A 19,488-nucleotide genomic window follows, 5' to 3' on the forward strand; every position below is an offset into this window, starting at 1 on the left:
GCCTCAATCCTGACTAGTCTCCCAGTCTCTCCCGCTGAAAAACATCACCACAGCATGATGCTGCCGCCCCCATGCTTCACCGTAGGGATGCTGCCAGGTTTCCCCCAGACGCAATGCTTAGCATTCAGGCCAAATAGTTCAATCTCGGTTTCATCAGAGCTGATAATCTTGTTTCTCATGGTCTGAGAGTCTTTATGTGCCTTTTGGCAAACTCCAAGCGGGCTGACATGTGCCTTTTACTGAGGAGTAGCTTTTGTAGGGCTGAGGAGTGCTGTAGAGGAGTGCTGTAGAGATGGTTATCCTTCTGGAAGCTTCTCCCATCTCCACAGAGGAACTCTGGAGCTCTGTCAGAGTGACCATCGGGTTCTTGGTCACATCCCTGACCAAGGCCCTTCTCCCCCGATTTCTCGGGTTTGGCCAGGTCTAGGAAGAGTATTGGTGGTTCCAAACTTCTTCCATTTAAGAATGATGGAGGCCACTGTGTTCTTGGGGACCTTCAATGCTGCAGAAATGTTTTGGTACCCTTCCCCAGAACTGTGCCTCGACACAATCCTGACTTGGAGCTCTATTGACAATTCCTTAGACTTCATGGCTTGGTTTTTGCTCTGACATGTACTGTCAACTGTGGGACCTTATATAGACAGGTGTGTGCCTTTCCAAATCAGGACCAACCAATTGAATTTACCACAGGTGGACTCCAATCGAGTTTCAGAAACATCTCAAGGATGATCACTGGAAACATGATGCACCTGAGCTCAATTTAGTCTCATAGCAAAGGGTCTGAATACTTAATTAAATGAGTTATTTATTTTGAATTTTTTATATATTTGCAAAAATTCTACAAACCTGTTTTCACTTTTTCATTATGGGGTATTGTGTGTATATTGCAGAGGATTTGTATTTATTTAATCGATTTTAGAATAAGGGTGTAATGTAAAAAGAAATGTGGAAAAAGTCAAGGGGTCTGAAAACTTTCCAAAGGCACTATAGTTTGTGTTAGAATACACTGCAGGAAGCAAGACGGCATAGTAAGTATATCAAGGCTATTCACACAGGCATGGACTGAACTTTCAAGAAAATAAATACACTCGGTAAAAAATAGTTAGTAAGGGAGCAAACTTCCAGAGAGAGTTTTAGAGCTCTATTCAATCCGTATCGTGGAAGTTGAGCGTGCCTGAATGATTGAAAATGAAAGACAATGTTCCCGCGTTAGAGGAGACTGCATTCACCATAAACCCTGCACATGTCGGGTCAATTGGAAATTACCTTTACATTTCTATTGCGAAATCGATAACACTCCAGTGATACAGATTCAATAGAGCCTTTCGGTTAACTTATAATAATTCAAATGTTCCTTTGCATGCCTCTGATCTCCATTCAAATGTTTGAGAATATCTGGATTTTTTGCTAAATCATTTAAATGACAAACTGTGTCCCCCTTGGACAAGCACGTCTCCTCTGAGCAACTTGTTTCCCCTCTCCTCTTTGATCTTGTAAGCAAGTCCCACTCTCACACAGCAACTAATCCTATTATTGGTGGGATAAAACTGAAATCACACATTTTACGGAATGTTGTAAAGATATTTCCCAACATGCAATAGAGATGACACTGTTAGTGAACAAGAACTGAGAGTATAGTCTCAACAATAATGCTGAGCATTATTGGGAACATGCTGTACACCACAGGAGGCTGCTGAGGGGAGGACAGCTCTTAATAATGAATGGAATGGAGTGAATGGTATCAAAAAACATGAAAACCGTGTTTTTCATGTGTCAATAACATTCAGTTTATTCCGTTCCAGCCACTACTATGAGCCTGTGCTCCCCAACTAAGCTGACACCAGCCGTCTGTGTTGTACACTACACACTACCGGAACAACATCAAGTGGTAGAGTTGAAGTCGGAAGTTTACATACACCTTAGCCAAATACATTTAAACTCAGTTTTTCACAATTCCTGACATTTAATCCTAGTACAAATTCCCTGTCTTAGGTCAGTTAGGATCAGCACTTTATTTTAAGAACGCGCACTCACACACTTTTTCAATAATATAATTTCCCACAAATTTTCTATAGGATTGAGGATGTGATGGCCACTCCAATACCTTGAGTTTGTTGTCCATTTTGCCACAACTTTGGAAGTAGGCTTGGGGTCATTGTCCATTTGGAAGACCCATTTGCGACCAAGCTTTAACTTCCTGACTGATGTTTTGAGATGTTGCTTCAATATATCCGTGAAGTGCACCAGTCCCTCCTGCAGCAAAGGACCCCCACAACATGATTCTGCCACCCACGTGCTTCACGGTTGGGATGATGTTCTTTGGCTTGCAAGCCTCCCCCTTTGTCCTCCAAACATAACGATGGTCATTAAGGCCAAACCGTTATATTTGTTTTTCATCAGACCAGAGGACATTTCTCAAAAAAGTACGATCTTTGTACCCATGTGCAGTTGCAAACCATAGTCTGGCTTTTTTATGGCGGTTTTGGAGCAGTGGCTTCTTCCTTGCTGAGCGGCCTTTCAGGTTATGTTGATATAAGACTTGTTTTTCTGTGGATATAGATACTTTTGTACCTGTTTCCTCCAGCATCGTCACACAATCCTTTGCTGTTGTTCTGGGATTGATTTGCACTTTTCGGACCAAAGTACCTTCATCTGGCTGTGTGTTCCCATGGTGTTTATACTTGCGTACTATTGTTCGTACGTGGTACCTTCAGGAGTTTGGAAATTGCTCCCAAGGATGAACCAGACTTGTGGAGGTCCACAATCGTTTTTCTAAGGTTTTGGCTGATTTCTTTTGATTTTCTCAATGATGTCAGGCAAAGAGGCACTGAGTTTGAAGGTAGGCCTTGAAATATATCCACAGGTACACCTCCAATTGACTCAAATGTTGTCAATTAGCCTATCAGAAGCTTCTAAAGCCATGACATCATTTTTTCCCCCCAAGCTGTTTAAAGGCACAGTCAATTTAGTGCATGTAAACTTCTGACCCACTGGGATTATGATACAGTGAATTATAAGTGAACTAATCTGTCTGTAAACATTTCTTTGAAAAATTACTTGCGTCATGCACAAAGTATATGTCCTAACCGACTTGCCAAAACTCTAGTTTGTTAACAAGACATTTGTGGAGTGGTTGAAAAACAAGTTTTAATGACTCCAACATAAGTGCATGTAAACTTCCAACTTCAACTGTAAATATATGTCACGCCCTGGTCTTAGTATTTTGTGTTTATATATTTATTTGGTCAGGCCAGGGTGTGACATGGGTTTATTTTGTGTTGTGTTTATATATGGGGGGTTTTCGTAGGTTTTGGGATTGTGGCTTAGTGGGGTGTTCTAGCAAAGTCTATGGTTGCCTGAGGCGGTTCTCAATCAGAGGCAGGTGATTCTCGTTGTCTCTGATTGGGAATCATATTTAGGCAGCCATATTCTTTGAGTGTTTCGTGGGTGATTGTTCCTTTCTCAGTGTTTTGTATTTTCACCAGATAGGCTGTATAGGTTTTCACGTTCCATTTGTTGTTTTGTATTATCGTGTGTCGTCTTCATTTAAGATGTATCGTATTAACCACGCTGCATTTTGGTCCGACTCTCTTTCAACGGAGGAAAACCGTAACAGAATCACCCACCACACCAGGACCAAGCAGCGTGGTGACAGGCAGCGGCAGCAGGAGCTACGAAGTTTAGAGTATACGACTTGGGAGGAAATAGACAGGTGGGCGGTCGACCCAGAGAGAGTGCCGGAGCCCGCCTGGGATTTGCTGGAGCAGTGCAAAGAGGGCTATAGGAGAATGGAGTCGAAGAGACAAGCACGGCGGCGCAGAAGGAATCCCGAGAGTCAGCCCCAAATATTTATTGGGGGGGGCTCAGGGAGAGTGCGGCAGAGTCAGGGTTCAAACCTGAGCCAACACCCCCTGTTTATCGTGAGGAGCAGCGATCACAGGATTTCTGAACGTGGGAGGAGATATTGGACGGAAAAGGACCCTGGACACAGCCTGGAGAATATCGCCGCCCCAAAGAAGAACTGGAGGCGGCGAAAGCGGAAAGGCGCATTTTGGTCCGACTCTCTTTCAACGGAGGAAAACCGTAACAATATAGGTCCATTATAATTTCTACATACTTCTTATCTAGTTTTAGACGTTCCAAGAGTGGGCTGGATTTTGTATGTTTTTTCACAATTATTTCCCATCTGAAGTGTTGTTTTTTTACCCCAAAATAATAATTTCCCCCCAAAACCTCCCATGGGCCAGATTGAATGGGCTCACGGGCCGGATCTGACACACGGGCCGTAGTTTTCCCATCCCTGATTAATGGCATGTCATGATAAGTCCAAGGCTGTAATGTAGGTGTCTCATACCTTTTTCTCACCTAAAATACACCCCAAATTACAGAATAAACTACATAAGTGAGTTATCCTTGTGAAATTACCCAGTGGTAGGGTTGCAAGGTAATTATGGAGTTCCATGGTTCAAGACATCTGATGATCAGTTCAGTGTTCTCATCTTCAAATGATAATTCTCACACAAATTGCCGGCTTTCAGATCTATTTAAATGTATTCAATTTTTATCCAACGATTAGCTATTCACTTCCTTTTATTGCCTTTGAGATTACAGCACACTGTGACCTGAGCGAGACAATAAGAGAGAGAGAGTAAAAAGAAAAGCTATGGAGGATGTCTCTTTAGGAGTGATGTGGCGCCAGCTGGAGAGTCATCTCCTGATGTATTATCTGCTGCTCCCTGTGAAAACACTGAGTTTCTTCCAGGAAGTGCAGCAATTGTTGCCCTGATATGAGTTGCAGAGGTAAGAGGGGCCAACCAACTCTGACCCCCTCATTTGGCACATGTTTTAAAACCATGTTTGTTACTCTAGTTTACTGACTACACTGAATTAGGAATCGGGGTTAAAACAATGACAAGAACATAGCCTAAGAACTGCTGATAGTGACAGATCAGGCCCAAAGCAGGAATCTCTTCAGGAACAGAAGCAGGGACCATCCAGACAGTCTTAGAACTGAATTTAATTCAGACACCATACAGTAAAAACAGCCACTTTTATGTCTCACTTTTATGTGTCACGGTGGTGGGTAACAATGACATACATCGGGTCAGAAAACCCAGATAAGCACCATCTTCATCATAAACTTACAGTATGTCACATACAGTATGATGGAATAGCACACTTGTTTTTTTACAAAGCTTTCCCCCACAGCAAAAGCTATTTCTACCAATAAAAACCCACCACCCACCAGTATCTTTATCTATCTCAGGGAAAGCTGAGATAGGGAGGGCACCTCACTCAGAGACATCGGTCAGAGAGACTGCACTGTAGACTACTCCACTTGACTACTCCTGACTGGCTCGCAGGAATAATAAAGTGGCCTGACAGCAACTGAATATGCAGCTAGGATACACACCATCTTGCTGTAGTGTGATCTTCATTGGGAAAGGTTGGGGATAGAGAAATAAAAAAGGGAATCAGTGAAGAGGGAGAGAAATGGCTGGTCAGCAGTAAGGATGTGATCAACCATGGTCTGGGAGTCTCCTCATATTTCAGAGAGGACTGTAGACAGGGTCTGCAGGACAATGGAAATCTGCACCTCAGCCCCCCAGATAACATACAGTGGTGAAATGTCATGACACGGCAGGAATGACACAGACCACTGGCATCCATAAACACCCCGAACACACCTGCAATGTCCAATGGATAGATACTGTAGGTGGAGGAGGGAATGAGAGGGAGGGAGACTTGGAAGATGCTGCAGTGACATCAGGCTTCTGTGTGGTAGAATGGATTGTACTGAAAGAGCAGAGTTAACAGAAAACAGCCAGGGAGATGCATCACATGGCCCGGGCTGGAGAAAGTGTCAGCACGACGCCGTATCAGGGGCCCTGCTCTGTGATTGGCTCTGCTTCCATTGTCATTTGTTAACTTCACTCCCCACCCTGAAAGAACACAGTCAGCCCCGGAGTAGCGTGGACAATCTTGACAAGAACCTATCGGTGGCATCTGTTAACATGGAGCGTGCTGCTTTGTAATTTTATGTGGCTGTTGTCGTTAGTACGCTTGGTTGAGCAGCCACCACTTAGACACTGGGAAGAAGGGAGGTAGAGACTTACAGTACGTTAACCATCTATGTTTTACCCAGTTTAAAGTTGTGACATTTTTGGTGGAAATAACTTCGTATGAATTTCAATAAACTCTACCTAAGGTTAAAAGATCGGATCAAAACTGAAAATAATCACTTTCAGATGAGACTCAATGGTCAAAACAATAAAATAGAATCATGATGAGGTGTTTGAGCACCATAGAAATCTACAGAAAAAAAAGTGCAATCTTCCACAGACCTACAGAGTCTTATTGAACTGACACTAAAAAGCCAGCCTGCATACTCTTCTGAAAAGGTGTGGGTTAGAAATTAAATGAAAAGGAAAATAGAAGGGACGTGAGGAGGAGGAAAGAGGGGGGTTAAACCACAGCGGAGTGGTGTATTGATCCAACGTCACAGTGTACCGCAGATCAAACACCCTTTGAGCCTAGGGTGTATTCACAATTTTAAAACACCTATGAGACCCCTTTACCATCCCATGACCCTCAGGGCATGTCTCGATCTCTCTGGAACCCACCCCCCACTGGACTCATTAGAAATGGATCTGTCATGGCTGAGATCTGGCATGGTTGTCAGATCGATAGACAGCTGCTTACTTTAGAGTACATTTTTGATCAGCTCAGCTGAAGGGGAGTTGTATGTTGGGGCTAGAGGGTTTTGGGGATTCAGTGTTTGACTTTAGCCTTGATGTGGCTCTCACAAAAGCATCCCTGGACATTTGGGTTAACCCCTTGGCTCCAATGCTAAGCTTTGTTTCTTAGTGACTGTGTAATTCTCAGATGAAAATTATCCCTTTTTTGTGATAAAGGAAAATCATCTTCTATTTTGCCTTGAAGGTTAATACTGCAGGTCATTTAATTCTCTAAGGAGGAAATTAAACAGGGAAAGTAAGCCTTGGAATATCTGTATGCATGGCTCCATTACTTCTATCTGATAATACATCTTTGTATTTCTTATTATGCTGTGCCAACTTCCCTCACAGTTAGCAGTCCAGGAGTCATACACAGAGATAGAAGTAGCTTAGTAAATGGGTCCGAGTGCTGTAGCTTTAAAAAAAAAAAAATGTTTTTCTCTCTTTCTTTTATTTTCCTCACCCCAGTGCTGTACCATGTGTGAGTGCATAAGAGCATCTTCTTTTTTTTCTCCCCTAAGGGATAAAAGTCACCTTCTCCAAATCTCATTGAACGGAAAGTCACACAGAAAATAAAAGCTACACTCTATATTCCGCCAGCACACAGAGTTCAAGCTTAGAGAGAGCAGGGATGCTACTGCTTAGTTCTCTCTCTGTCAGCAGGAAAATAGAGTGAGAGAGGGGGAAAGAAGGAGAGAAAAGAGTCAAGGCAGGTCAGGGTATTATAAATAACATTAGAGACATTTTTCTCATTTACAAAAGCGGGATGTATTTGGGCAGAATCTCTCGCTCTTTACTTCTCAGACTTCCTCTTTCTCTTTCACTTTATCTATTGCTCTCTCTCGCTCTCTCTCTCTCTCTCTCTCTCGTGCATTGTGTCTCATCCAGAAAGATTTAAAAAGAGGCGGTCGAGAGACAGGTCACTTTAAATCATGTGAGAAAATGTGAGGGGCATGTGAAATTTGGAGCCGTTCAGGCACATGAGATGCCTTTGATTGACACATTTATTTCTCAAGGGTTTTGCTGAAATGATTTTGCTCTTTTGGCAGAGCAAGGCCCCATAATTTTGTGTGATGCACTTTGGTTTTCAGAACCCAAAGGACCAGACACACAACGTTGTTTGGGAGATGAGTGAACTCACACCTTGGGGAAGAGATGGAAGACTACAGGGCACATTAAACATGTTCATGGTATATTTTTTATTTTACACAAAGTATCTCTATGCCAAGGTGTAAGCAGTAAATTATTTTCACTGTTATTTTCTATCATTGAGGTCTGTTTGAAGTGGAGTACAGACTTTCTCATTATAATAAAACACATGTCAAATGCATGCCACAACAAACCGTTGTTATATGATTATAATTATTTCCTATAGAGCATACAGCACATGACACCCTCCCACAGACAGGATGTGTGTGATGAGTGACATGTGAATCTGTTAAAGAAAGAAATGAGAAAGAGAGAGAGCAGTCTTTAGCTTGACCACGGTTACTATGGAAACCTAGTATATGCGGTGTTGATTGATGGCTGGTGTTATTTGAAAGCTGACTCACCTCGTCATTGAGCCAGGCTTGAGACGGTACTGCATGGCATGGTAAGGTGTTTAAGATATTAGCGTTGAGAGTGCTAATGATTGGAGACATGCATACATGAGAGGTGCATACATGAGGGGGCGGGGGAGCAGGGCTTGTCCGAATAAATAAAAAATATAATACGTGAAATTTTGAAAATCTACAATACTTTAAATGCCAGATGTCATACTACAGTAATATCAGCATTTAATCTAGTAGAATGTGCAGCACACTATTGGGGAATATTCTTTTTTAAATCACGCCCTTGTCGACAACAGCTGATAATCAGAATAGGGGTTGCCGCATTCTAGAAAACTTAACAAATGGCAGGATAAGGAGTGATTGCGCATTCAATGACACCTTTTCAGTATGGATGAGTAGTATGTTGATATTTGTTGCTTACTGCATACCTTTTTTTTACTAAATAGCAAGTTCTAAATAGTATGTAGTATAATTACTACACAGTATGCAGTTTAAATAAGTAGTAGGCAAGCCAGATTTCAGACACGGCCACTGTGTCTTAGAGTGGTAGAGGTTAGAGACCGATGAAGATATTGGTGGGTGGGAAAGAAGTGGGTGTGGGGAATTAAGGATAAAGGCTTGGCGATACAAAATGTTGAAGGAAGCAAGGATGAAAGGTTTGGCAATGGAAAATCAGCATGATGAAAAATGACCATGAAGACTATTTTACAGGGGTTTCGATATGTTAATCCTATACACTTTCAAAATTATGTTTGTCATTTTCTTTTAATCCCAATGAAATAACGATTGATATTCAGCTCACCATATCACTTTACACCCTGCTGAAAAAACAGCAGAGACCAGCATAGGATGGTTGTGCTGGTAACCAGCCTTCTTTTCATTTTTGCTGGTGCCTTCTCTGTGGTTTTTCTGGTGCCTTCTCTGTGGTTTTTTTAGTCCCTTCTCTGTGGTTTTTCTGGTGCCTTTTCTGAGGTTTTTCTGGTGCCTTCGCTGTGTTTTTTCTGGTGCCTTCGCTGTGTTTTTGCTGGTGACCTGGTGTTCTGGTGATCAACATACCAACATGTGTTTCAGACACTGGTGACCAGCATACCAGCATATGCTGTTCACCAGCATCAAAGTCCTTAAATATTTAAGGAGAAGTGGATCTAAAATTCCATGCATAACAGTTGTATCTGTTAGCAATGTTTATTATGAGTATTTCTGTAAATTGATGTGGCTCTCTGCAAAATCACCGGATGTTTTGGAACTACTGAACATAACGCGCCAATGTAAACTCAGATTTTTGGATATAAATATGAACTTTACCGAACAAAACATACATGTATTGTGTAACATGATATTCTATGAGTGTCATCTGATGAAGATCATCAAAGGTTAGTGATTAATTTTATCTCTATTTCTGCTTTTTGTGACTCCTCTCTTTGGCTGGAAAAATGGCTGTGTTTTTCTGTGATTTGGCTCTGACCTAACATAATAGTTTGGTGGGCTTTCGTCGTAAAGCCTTTTTGAAATCGGACACTGTGGCTGGATTTACAACAAGTGTGTCTTTAAAATGGTGTAAAATACTTGTATGTTTGAGGAATTTTAATTATGGGATTTCCTGCAGTTTCACTCGCTGTTGACGAGGTGGGACGCTAGTGTACCCTAGAGAGGTTAAGACAGTACATTACATACAGTACCAGTCAAAAGATTGGACACACCTACTCATTCAAGGGTCTTTCATTATTTTTGCTATTGTATTTCTACATTGTAGAATAATAGTGAAGACATCAAACTATGAAAAAACACATATAGTGCCTTGCGAAAGTATTCGGCCCCCTTGAACTTTGCGACCTTTTGCCACATTTCAGGCTTCAAACATAAAGATATAAAACAATTTTTTTTGTGAAGAATCAACAACAAGTGGGACACAATCATGAAGTGGAACGACATTTATTGGATATTTCGAACTTTTTTAACAAATCAAAAACTGAAAAATTGGGCGTGCAAAATTATTCAGCCCCTTTACTTTCAGTGCAGCAAACTCTCTCCAGAAGTTCAGTGAGGATCTCTGAATGATCCAATGTTGACCTAAATGACTAATGATGATAAATACAATCCACCTGTGTGTAATCAAGTCTCCGTATAAATGCACCTGCACTGTGATAGTCTCAGAGGTCCGTTAAAAGCGCAGAGAGCATCATGAAGAACAAGGAACACACCAGGCAGGTCCGAGAGACTGTTGTGAAGAAGTTTAAAGCCGGATTTGGATACAAAAAGATTTCCCAAGCTTTAAACATCCCAAGGAGCACTGTGCAAGCGATAATATTGAAATGGAAGGAGTATCAGACCACTGCAAATCTACCAAGACCTGGCCGTCCCTCTAAACTTTCAGCTCATACAAGGAGAAGACTGATCAGAGATGCAGCCAAGAGGCCCATGATCACTCTGGATGAACTGCAGAGATCTACAGCTGAGGTGGGAGACTCTGTCCATAGGACAACAATCAGTCGTATATTGCACAAATCTGGCCTTTATGGAAGAGTGGCAAGAAGAAAGACATTTCTTAAAGATATCCATAAAAAGTGTTGTTTAAAGTTTGCCACAAGCCACCTGGGAGACACACCAAACATGTGGAAGAAGGTGCTCTGGTCAGATGAAACCAAAATTGAACTTTTTGGCAACAATGCAAAACGTTATGTTTGGCATAAAAGCAACACAGCTCATCACCCTGAACACACCATCCCCACTGTCAAACATGGTGGTGGCAGCATCATGGTTTGGGCCTGCTTTTCTTCAGCAGGGACAGGGAAGATGGTTAAAATTGATGGGAAGATGGATGGAGCCAAATACAGGACCATTCTGGAAGAAAACCTGGTGGAGTCTGCAAAAGACCTGAGACTGGGACGGAGATTTGTCTTCCAACAAGACAATGATCCAAAACATAAAGCAAAATCTACAATGGAATGGTTCAAAAATAAACATATCCAGGTGTTAGAATGGCCAAGTCAAAGTCCAGACCTGAATCCAATCGAGAATCTGTGGAAAGAACTGAAAACTGCTGTTCACAAATGCTCTCCATCCAACCTCACTGAGCTTGAGTTGTTTTGCAAGGAGGAATGGGAAAAAATGTCAGTCTCTCGATGTGCAAAACTGATAGAGACATACCCCAAGCGACTTACAGCTGTAATCGCAGCAAAAGGTGGCACTACAAAGTATTAACTTAAGGGGGCTGAATAATTTTGCACGCCCAATTTTTCAGTTTTTGATCTGTTAAAAAAGTTTGAAATATCCAATAAATGTCGTTCCACTTCATGATTGTGTCCCACTTGTTGTTGATTCTTCGCAAAAAAATACAGTTTTATATCTTTATGTTTGAAGCCTGAAATGTGGCAAAAGGTCGCAAAGTTCAAGGGGGGCGAATACTTTCGCAAAGCACTGTATGTGACTGATCATCTGGATTCGGTCTTATGTAGCAAAATTTGAAAAGGTGTTTTTGACATTATACAAAAGTAGAGACTCAGAGCTCCAAAATGCTATATCATACACTGCATTTGAGGAACAATGGGAAAGTAATTCTGCTTTGAAATTTGATGAACTTGCAAACCCCCCTTTTTGAGAAAATCGCCATTGAATGTTTTGCTATACAGTATAGTGAAGAGCTCTTCTTTGTCTACACCCATTCAGCATCATTCACACCCTCAACCTAAGCTTTAGCCCCACCCATCTCGTTTCATTCTCAAAGCGCGCACTTGACACTCTGGCCGATGATTTGTTTACCTCTGGACAACATGAAAACAGCCTAACTAGCTCTGCTTGCAACAATTTCATTACACTTTTTTGCAGATGTTTACTGACTACGGTCATATTCAACGGGTGTTGTACATATGTCACGTAACATTAGCTAACGAGCCAGCCAGATAACATTAGCTAGTTAACCTCTTGAAGCTATGGGGCACTATTTTTATGTTTTGAAAAATAACGTTCCCAAAGTAAACAGCCTATTTCTCAGGACCAGATGCTAGAATATGCATATATCTATCCTAATAGATTAGGATAGAAAACACTCTAAAGTTTCCAAAACTGTCAAAATATTGTCTGTGAGTATAACAGAACTGATATTGCAGGCAAAACCCTGAGGAAAATCCAATCAGGAAGTGCCTCTTATTTTGAAACCCTTCTGTTCCTATGCATGCCTATCCTCTTTCTCTGGCTTTCCTAAGGTGTCAACAGTCTTTAGACATACTTTCAGGATTTTATTTTGAAAAATGAGCGTGAAAGATCACATTGCGTAAGTGGATAGGTGAGTTTTTGCGCTACAGAGTAAAGCCGCCATTGTTCCTCCCGCTGTTATTGAAAAACCTACACACTCGGTTGATATACTATCGAATATATATTTTAAAAACTACCTGAGGAATGATTATAAAAAAACGTTTGACATGTTTCTGTGGACATTATGAAGACTATTTGAAATTTCTGTCTGCGTTGTCGTGACCGCTCTTTCCTGTGGATTTCTGAAGATAACGCGACAAACAAACGTCGGTATTTTGGGTATAAAAATAATCTTTATGGAACAAAAGGAACATTTGTTGTGTAACTGGGAGTCTCGTGAGTGAAAACATCCAGAGATCATCAAAGGTAAACGGTTAATTTGATTGTTTTTCTTATTTTCACGACCAAGCTTCCTGATGCTAAGTGTACATAATGCTATGCTAGGGTATTGATAAACTTACACAAACGCTTGGATTGCTTTCTCTGTAAAGCATCATTTCAAAATCTGAGACAACAGGTGGATTAACAAAAGGCTAAGCTGTGTTTTGCAATATTGCTCTTGTGATTTTATGAATATGAATATTTTTTTGTAATATTATTTGACTGTTACGCTATGCTATTCAGCGGTTTCTGACGAAAATGATCCCGCGACAGGGATGGGTAGCGTTAAGAAGTTAAACGATAAACAGTGTCAACAATGCCACAGTGCTCGGAGCTAACCAACCATGTTCAACATTAGCTAGCTAACATTAGGCTTTAACTAGAACAGCGCATGGCTCCGGGAAACCAATAATAACGTGTTAACGTTAGCTTGAAATAAAACCACTTTCTGTCAAAAAAGTCTCCCTGTCAGGAATGCCATGCCACAGTTGCCCTTAGTTTGAAGATGAATTCTGGAGACAGGTGTTTCCTCCATCTCTTTAGCTATCATACTCTAAATCCACTGATTTCAAAACTTGATCCTCCAGAAAGTGGAGAGCCACACTTATGCAGCTCCACTACACAATAATTTTTAAAAAAGCCACGTTCAACAGGATTACCAACACAGACTGATGAGCTTCTACGGCAGAACAATCCAAACTCTCTCGGCTTGTTCAGCCCACTCATTATGTCAGCCAATCATGGCTAATGGGAAGGTTGTCAACTTTTTCTGTGGCTTAACCAACAAGGCTCGTAATTTAACAATTGTATTCGTATTTACAGATGGCATACGAGTTTATTATTAAGTAGATGGAAAAAAGCTGTCCTTGAAACAGAACACCAGGGGGGAGTAATTTTGTTGTTCAAGCCTACCAGCGTTTTCCCCTTGCTCCTATCTGTATCTAGTTCCGGTTTTCTAGTTTTTCCAGTTTTAACCATTCTGCCTGCCCTGACACTGAGTCTGCCTGCCATTCTGTACCTTTTGGACTCTGATCTGGATTACTGACCTCTGCCTGCCCTTGACCTGTCATTTTGCATGCCCCCTGTTCTGTTCTAGTATTACACTTTTGTTACACTGTCTGTATCTTAGTCTTCCCTAAAACGTTATACACTGTGAGATAGTGTATTTCTAATGGCAATGCGTATAGCAACCCCCCCTCCCGCTGTTACCCGATATGCAGCTTTATCTAGAGCATATTGTGGTGATTACTGTGTAGGAGGCACTGAGAAACACTAGTCCCATGGGTATACTATACACACAGTTCATGTGCATACAGTGCAGTATGCGTGCTGTGTGGTAATGTGAATAACACACCTACGGCACAACTGCACCAGTGGGTACAAGACGCATGTTCATACAATATGCTTGTGGATGATGTAACACTCAGAACTGCAGCAATTCAAGTATGTATATGCCGCTGCTAAGACACACACACGCACAGATACATACACACACTTGCACAGGAGTGACGTACTGTATACTTGTACACAAAACTGATGTACATACAGATAAGTAATCCCATAACAATGTCAAAAATATATACCCCAGATAAGTGGCTCTTCAAGTAGCGTGTTATATCGTCACTTACCAGGTTCTCAGTAAAGCACTTTACACCTTGCAAAAAAAGGGAGGATATATGTGAGTGACAATCCAGTGGTCTGTCTCTGCACACGCAGAGACCACATGTAGTAAAGCACAAGCCTTCTCCACACGCCTCTCTGTCAGGTGAGAGGCTGGAGTTGGACACACACCACCAGAAGCTACACACAAGGGTGCCCTTCCCAATAAACCTGACATGCACCGAGATCCGGGGGACACGGAGGTTAAAGGAACATTTCTATAATACCTCTCAGCGTTCCAGCAATCTCATCTCAACTATTAACCCCGATGGTCTTATGAGAGGGGCTCAACCTGTAACCCTGCCTTGTAAAATATGCTCCTGTAGCCACATCTAGGCTTCATTCGCAGAGAAAATGACAGCCTAGTTGGAGGAGAAAACATATCCCAACAGACCTTGGTATCATGTTGTAATGTGTAGGTGTTTAGATCGCTTTTTGCTCACGTACGTGAGGGTACGTGAGGGGAATGAGACATCCTTCCTCACGGGATAAATAAAAATCAAGGTTATGAATACACATGTATATACATACATATGCAGGCCCAAACACACACGCACACACACACTCACATAGCCATGTGCAAATTAATCCACCAAATTAAGCTATTATGCTGTTGGTGTAGGGAAGCTCTGTGTGCCCTCATCCTTCAGCTGTGCTTTCTTTGTGCCATACTAAAAATTAACAAATAAATACATCAGAGACTCTTCTTTGAGCTATGAAGGGATGTTTATGTAAGCTTGGGAAAGTGATTTCGCTAAGTCTATACTTGGTCAGACCTAAACATGCCATTCACAGAAGCTAATAGCTCAGATATGTTTGTTGTGTGTCTTTCTTCAAAATGGTTTAGGCACACCTTGGTATTCCTGTATAATGACAGAGGATGGACACCCTGGGTAAAAATCATTCCATGAGCATATCGGAGCAACGGTGGAAAATAAATTAAAAAACAAAGTCAACAGTCAACATATCCAAGAACGTCAATAACTCGAACATATTGCTTATGGGAATACAGTACATGACAACAGAAAGTCAAAAGACTGTTATTGAAACCCAATTAATATGAATTGGTTATTCTCATTTGGGCAGTCATGGAGCGCTGTGATAGGCTCATGTGATGTGGCGGGCCTGACGTCCTCCCAGAGAGCACTCAGGGAAGGCTTGATGGTGACCAGCAACCTGACAGCCAGGCCCATCCTCCATCACCATTCTTCAGCAGCTCCAACAGTGCTGTTAGCACTTAGAGATGGCACATCAGAGTTCATTGACATTCTCTGTGTGTGTGTGTGTGTGTCTAACTTTGTGTGTTTTATATGAAAGGCACAGGGCTGTGTATCTCCCCATAAGCCTCCCCTTCTCACCTGACTCCCCCTACATTAAAGAAATAGCTTCAAGGGCACGATTCCATGTATTCCCTCTTTTTCTCTCTCACCCTACTCACCCTACATCCTAAATCCTTCCAACCCCCCCGCCCTCCCAGCCCCATGAAATCTACACAGCATTGAAATTAAATATGATAAAAGGAAATGTTTCCTTAAGATTTCCTGACGTGATGGACAGAATCCCTCCAGATTAAGTAAGTATGGCTGCACAGGCAACCAACTATAAAGGCGGCAGGGTAATGTTCCTCTGTGTTATTTTCATATAGTACTCCATAGAGCCTCCTGATCTGGTTTTTCCCAAGGCAGCTATTTCAGAGATAGAGATTCAGACTGTGAGGTCTCAATCTTAACTTATTCTTCCAGGGGTCTGGGAAAATACAGCAAGTAGAGCTCTTGGGGGAGTTTTAGGAAAAACAAAAACACAGATATTGGTTGTGCCACGTATTCCAAACTGCATCCGTCTGTCCCGATCTGGACTATTCAGCAGGAGTGTGGGGTGCTATGTGGTATCTCAAAAACAAACTGTCACGCTGGCATAAATTATTCGGGAGACAGGCGCAGGAAACGTAATAGTTTTTTTTGTTAACATCACAATCGTTGTAATATGTATCAGACCAAAATGCAGCGTTGTATGGTTCCATCATCTTTTATAAGAAGTGAAACACACAGAAAACAATAAAGCGCAAAAACAAAACTTGTAGCTAATGTAGTGCTCACAGGCAACTATACATAGACAAGATCCCACAACAAACAGGTGGGAAAAGGCTGCCAAAATAGGATCCCCAATCAGAGACAACGATAGACAGCTGCCTCTGATTGGGAACCATACCAAGCCAACTTAGAAGTAAAGAAACTAGAATGCCCACCCTAGTCACACCCCGACCTAACCAAAATAGAGAGTAAAGGATAACTAAGGTCAGGGCGTGACAGTACCCCCCCCCAAAGGTGCGGACTCCGGACGCAAAACCTGACTATAGGGGAGGGTCCAGGTGGGCATCGGTGACGGCCCGGTGCGAGACGTAGACCCTGCTCCGCTCGCGGATCCGCCTGCTTCGGTGGCGCCTCTGGTGCGGGGAACCCTCGCAGGAGGCTCTGGACTGTGAACCCTCGCAGGAGACTCCGGACTGGGAACCCTCGCAGGAGGCTCCGGACTGGGAACCCTCGCTGGAAGCTCTGGACTGGGAACCTTCGCAGGAGGCTCCGGGCCATGGATCATCACTGGAGGCTCCGGACTGGGAACCCCCTGGCAGGAGGCTCAGAACTGGGAACCCTCGCAGGAGGCTCCGGACTGGGAACCCTCACAGGAGGCTCCGGACTGGGAACCCTTGCAGGAGGCTCTGGACTGGGAACCCTCGCTGGAGGCTCTGGACTGGGAACCCTCGCTGGAGGCTCTGGACTGGGAACCCTCGCAGGAGGCTCTGGACCATGGATCATCACTGGAGGCTCCGGGCCATGGATCATCACTTGAGGCTCCGGGCCATGGATCATCACTGGAGGCTCCGGGCCATGGATCATCACTGGAGGCTCCGGGCCATGGATCATCACTGGAGGCTCCGGGCCATGGATCATCACTGGAGGCTCTGGACTGCAGACCGTCGCAGGTGGCTCCGGACAGCAGAATGTGGCTGGAGGCTCTGGAACCAGGCCTCTGATTGGGAAGCCAACCTAGAAGTAAAGAAACCATACCAAGCCAACCTAGAAGTAAAGAAACTAGAATGCCCACCCTAGTCACACCCCGACCTAACCAAAATAGAGAATAAAGGATCTCTAAGGTCAGGGTGTGATAATTAAGCCCTAAGCGTGGAGTACCTCAAATAAATAACACATGCGCACAATGATTAACACACGGGATGAGACCCGTAATCATCTGCACAATCCACAATGGGATGAAATCCAAAACACACAGCACAGGTACTCACACGCACCAACGGACATTGTACCAATAATCGACAAGACCATGGAAACCAAAGGGCACATATATACAAATACTAATCAGTGGGAAAAGGGGACAGGTGTGCGTGATGAAAGTTCCGGAGGGATTCATGACACAAACAAGTCCATAACCTAGCAATACGTAACTTTTTTTAGGCATCCACAAGTTTGCACCTATACTGGAAAAACCTGGATACATGGGCTGAGAACCCTTTGAGGTGAGATGGAAGGTGTGTATGGTGAGACATTAGAATAGACTGTAGGATATGCCAATTGCCAGAATAGACAGCAAGTATTTCAATGGGATTCATTTTTGAGAGAAATATTACGTACAACCTACCTAAAGGCAAGAGATCGCTATGTGCACAAGTAAGATTAGGTATATTGCCCCTGCGTATTGGAAAAGTTCAGTATTGTTGTGAATTGGAAGAGGAAAGACTGTAATTATTGTGACCTCGGAGAAATTGAGAATGAAACTAATTTGATCCTCTATTGCCCTTTCTACCACAATAGACTATTGTCCTTTTTCCAGAAAGCCCACCAGATATACCCTGGCATTATGTCAATGAGCGATGAGGAGAAACTGATTTTGTTTTTGTCCCTTGTGTATTTCCGTTTGCGGAATTTTTTGATAAAACCTGGAATAAAAGAAAAAGAGCGACCTATAGTGAAATTATACAAATACTTAGCTCCTATATAGCAAATGGCACTTATGTACAGTACAATCTGAAAATATTAGGACCCCTTCCCTTTTTCAACATTCTGTTAAATTACAGCCTTATTTTAAAATGGATTTAAAAAAAATCCTTGTTAATCTATACACAATACCCCATAATGACGAAGTGAAAAGAGGTTTTTAGAAATGTTTGCAAATGCACAAAAGAAAACGGAAAAAAACGTATATACATAAGTATTCAGACCCTTTGCTATAAGACTCAAAATTGAGCTCAGTTTCCATTGATCATCCTTGAGATGTTTCAACAACTTGATTGGAGTCCACCTGTGGTGAATTAAATTGATTGGACATGATTTGGCACACACCTGTCTATATAAGGTCCCACAGTTGACAGTGCATGTCAGAACAAAAACCAAGCCATGAGGTCGAAGGAATTGTCCGTAGAGCACCAAGACAGGATTGTGTCGAGGCACAGATCTGGGGAAGGGTACCAAAACATTTCTGCAACATTGAAGGTCCCCATGAACATGGTGGTCTCCATCATTCCTAAATGGAAGAGGTTTGGAACCACCATGACTCCTCCTAGAGCTGGCCGCCTGGCCAAACTGAGCAATCGGGGGAGAAGGGCCTTAGTCAGGTATGTGACCAAGAACCCGATGGTCACTCTGACAGAGCTCCAGAGTTCCTCTGTGTAGATAGGAGAAGCTTCCAGAAGGACAGCCATCACTGCAGCACCAATCAGGCCTTCATTGTAGTGGCCAGATGGAAGCCACTCCTCAGTAAACGGCACATGACAGCTCCCCTGGAGTTTTCCAAAATGCACCTAAAGGACTATCAGACTACGAGAAACAAGATTCTCTGGTCTGATGAAACCAATAGCGAACTCTTTGGCCTGAATGCCAAGTGTAGCGTCTGGAGGA

The 19,488-nt window shown here is 42.6% G+C and overlaps 1 pseudogene; it reads right to left on the reverse strand.

Annotated features, from left to right (window-relative positions):
• The window catches only part of LOC112218965, a 149,512-nt pseudogene that overhangs the window by 12,980 nt on the left and 117,044 nt on the right, over positions 1–19,488 (reverse strand).

The sequence above is a fragment of the Oncorhynchus tshawytscha genome, linkage group LG19, assembly GCF_018296145.1.
Source record: "Oncorhynchus tshawytscha isolate Ot180627B linkage group LG19, Otsh_v2.0, whole genome shotgun sequence".
NCBI lineage: Eukaryota > Metazoa > Chordata > Actinopteri > Salmoniformes > Salmonidae > Oncorhynchus > Oncorhynchus tshawytscha.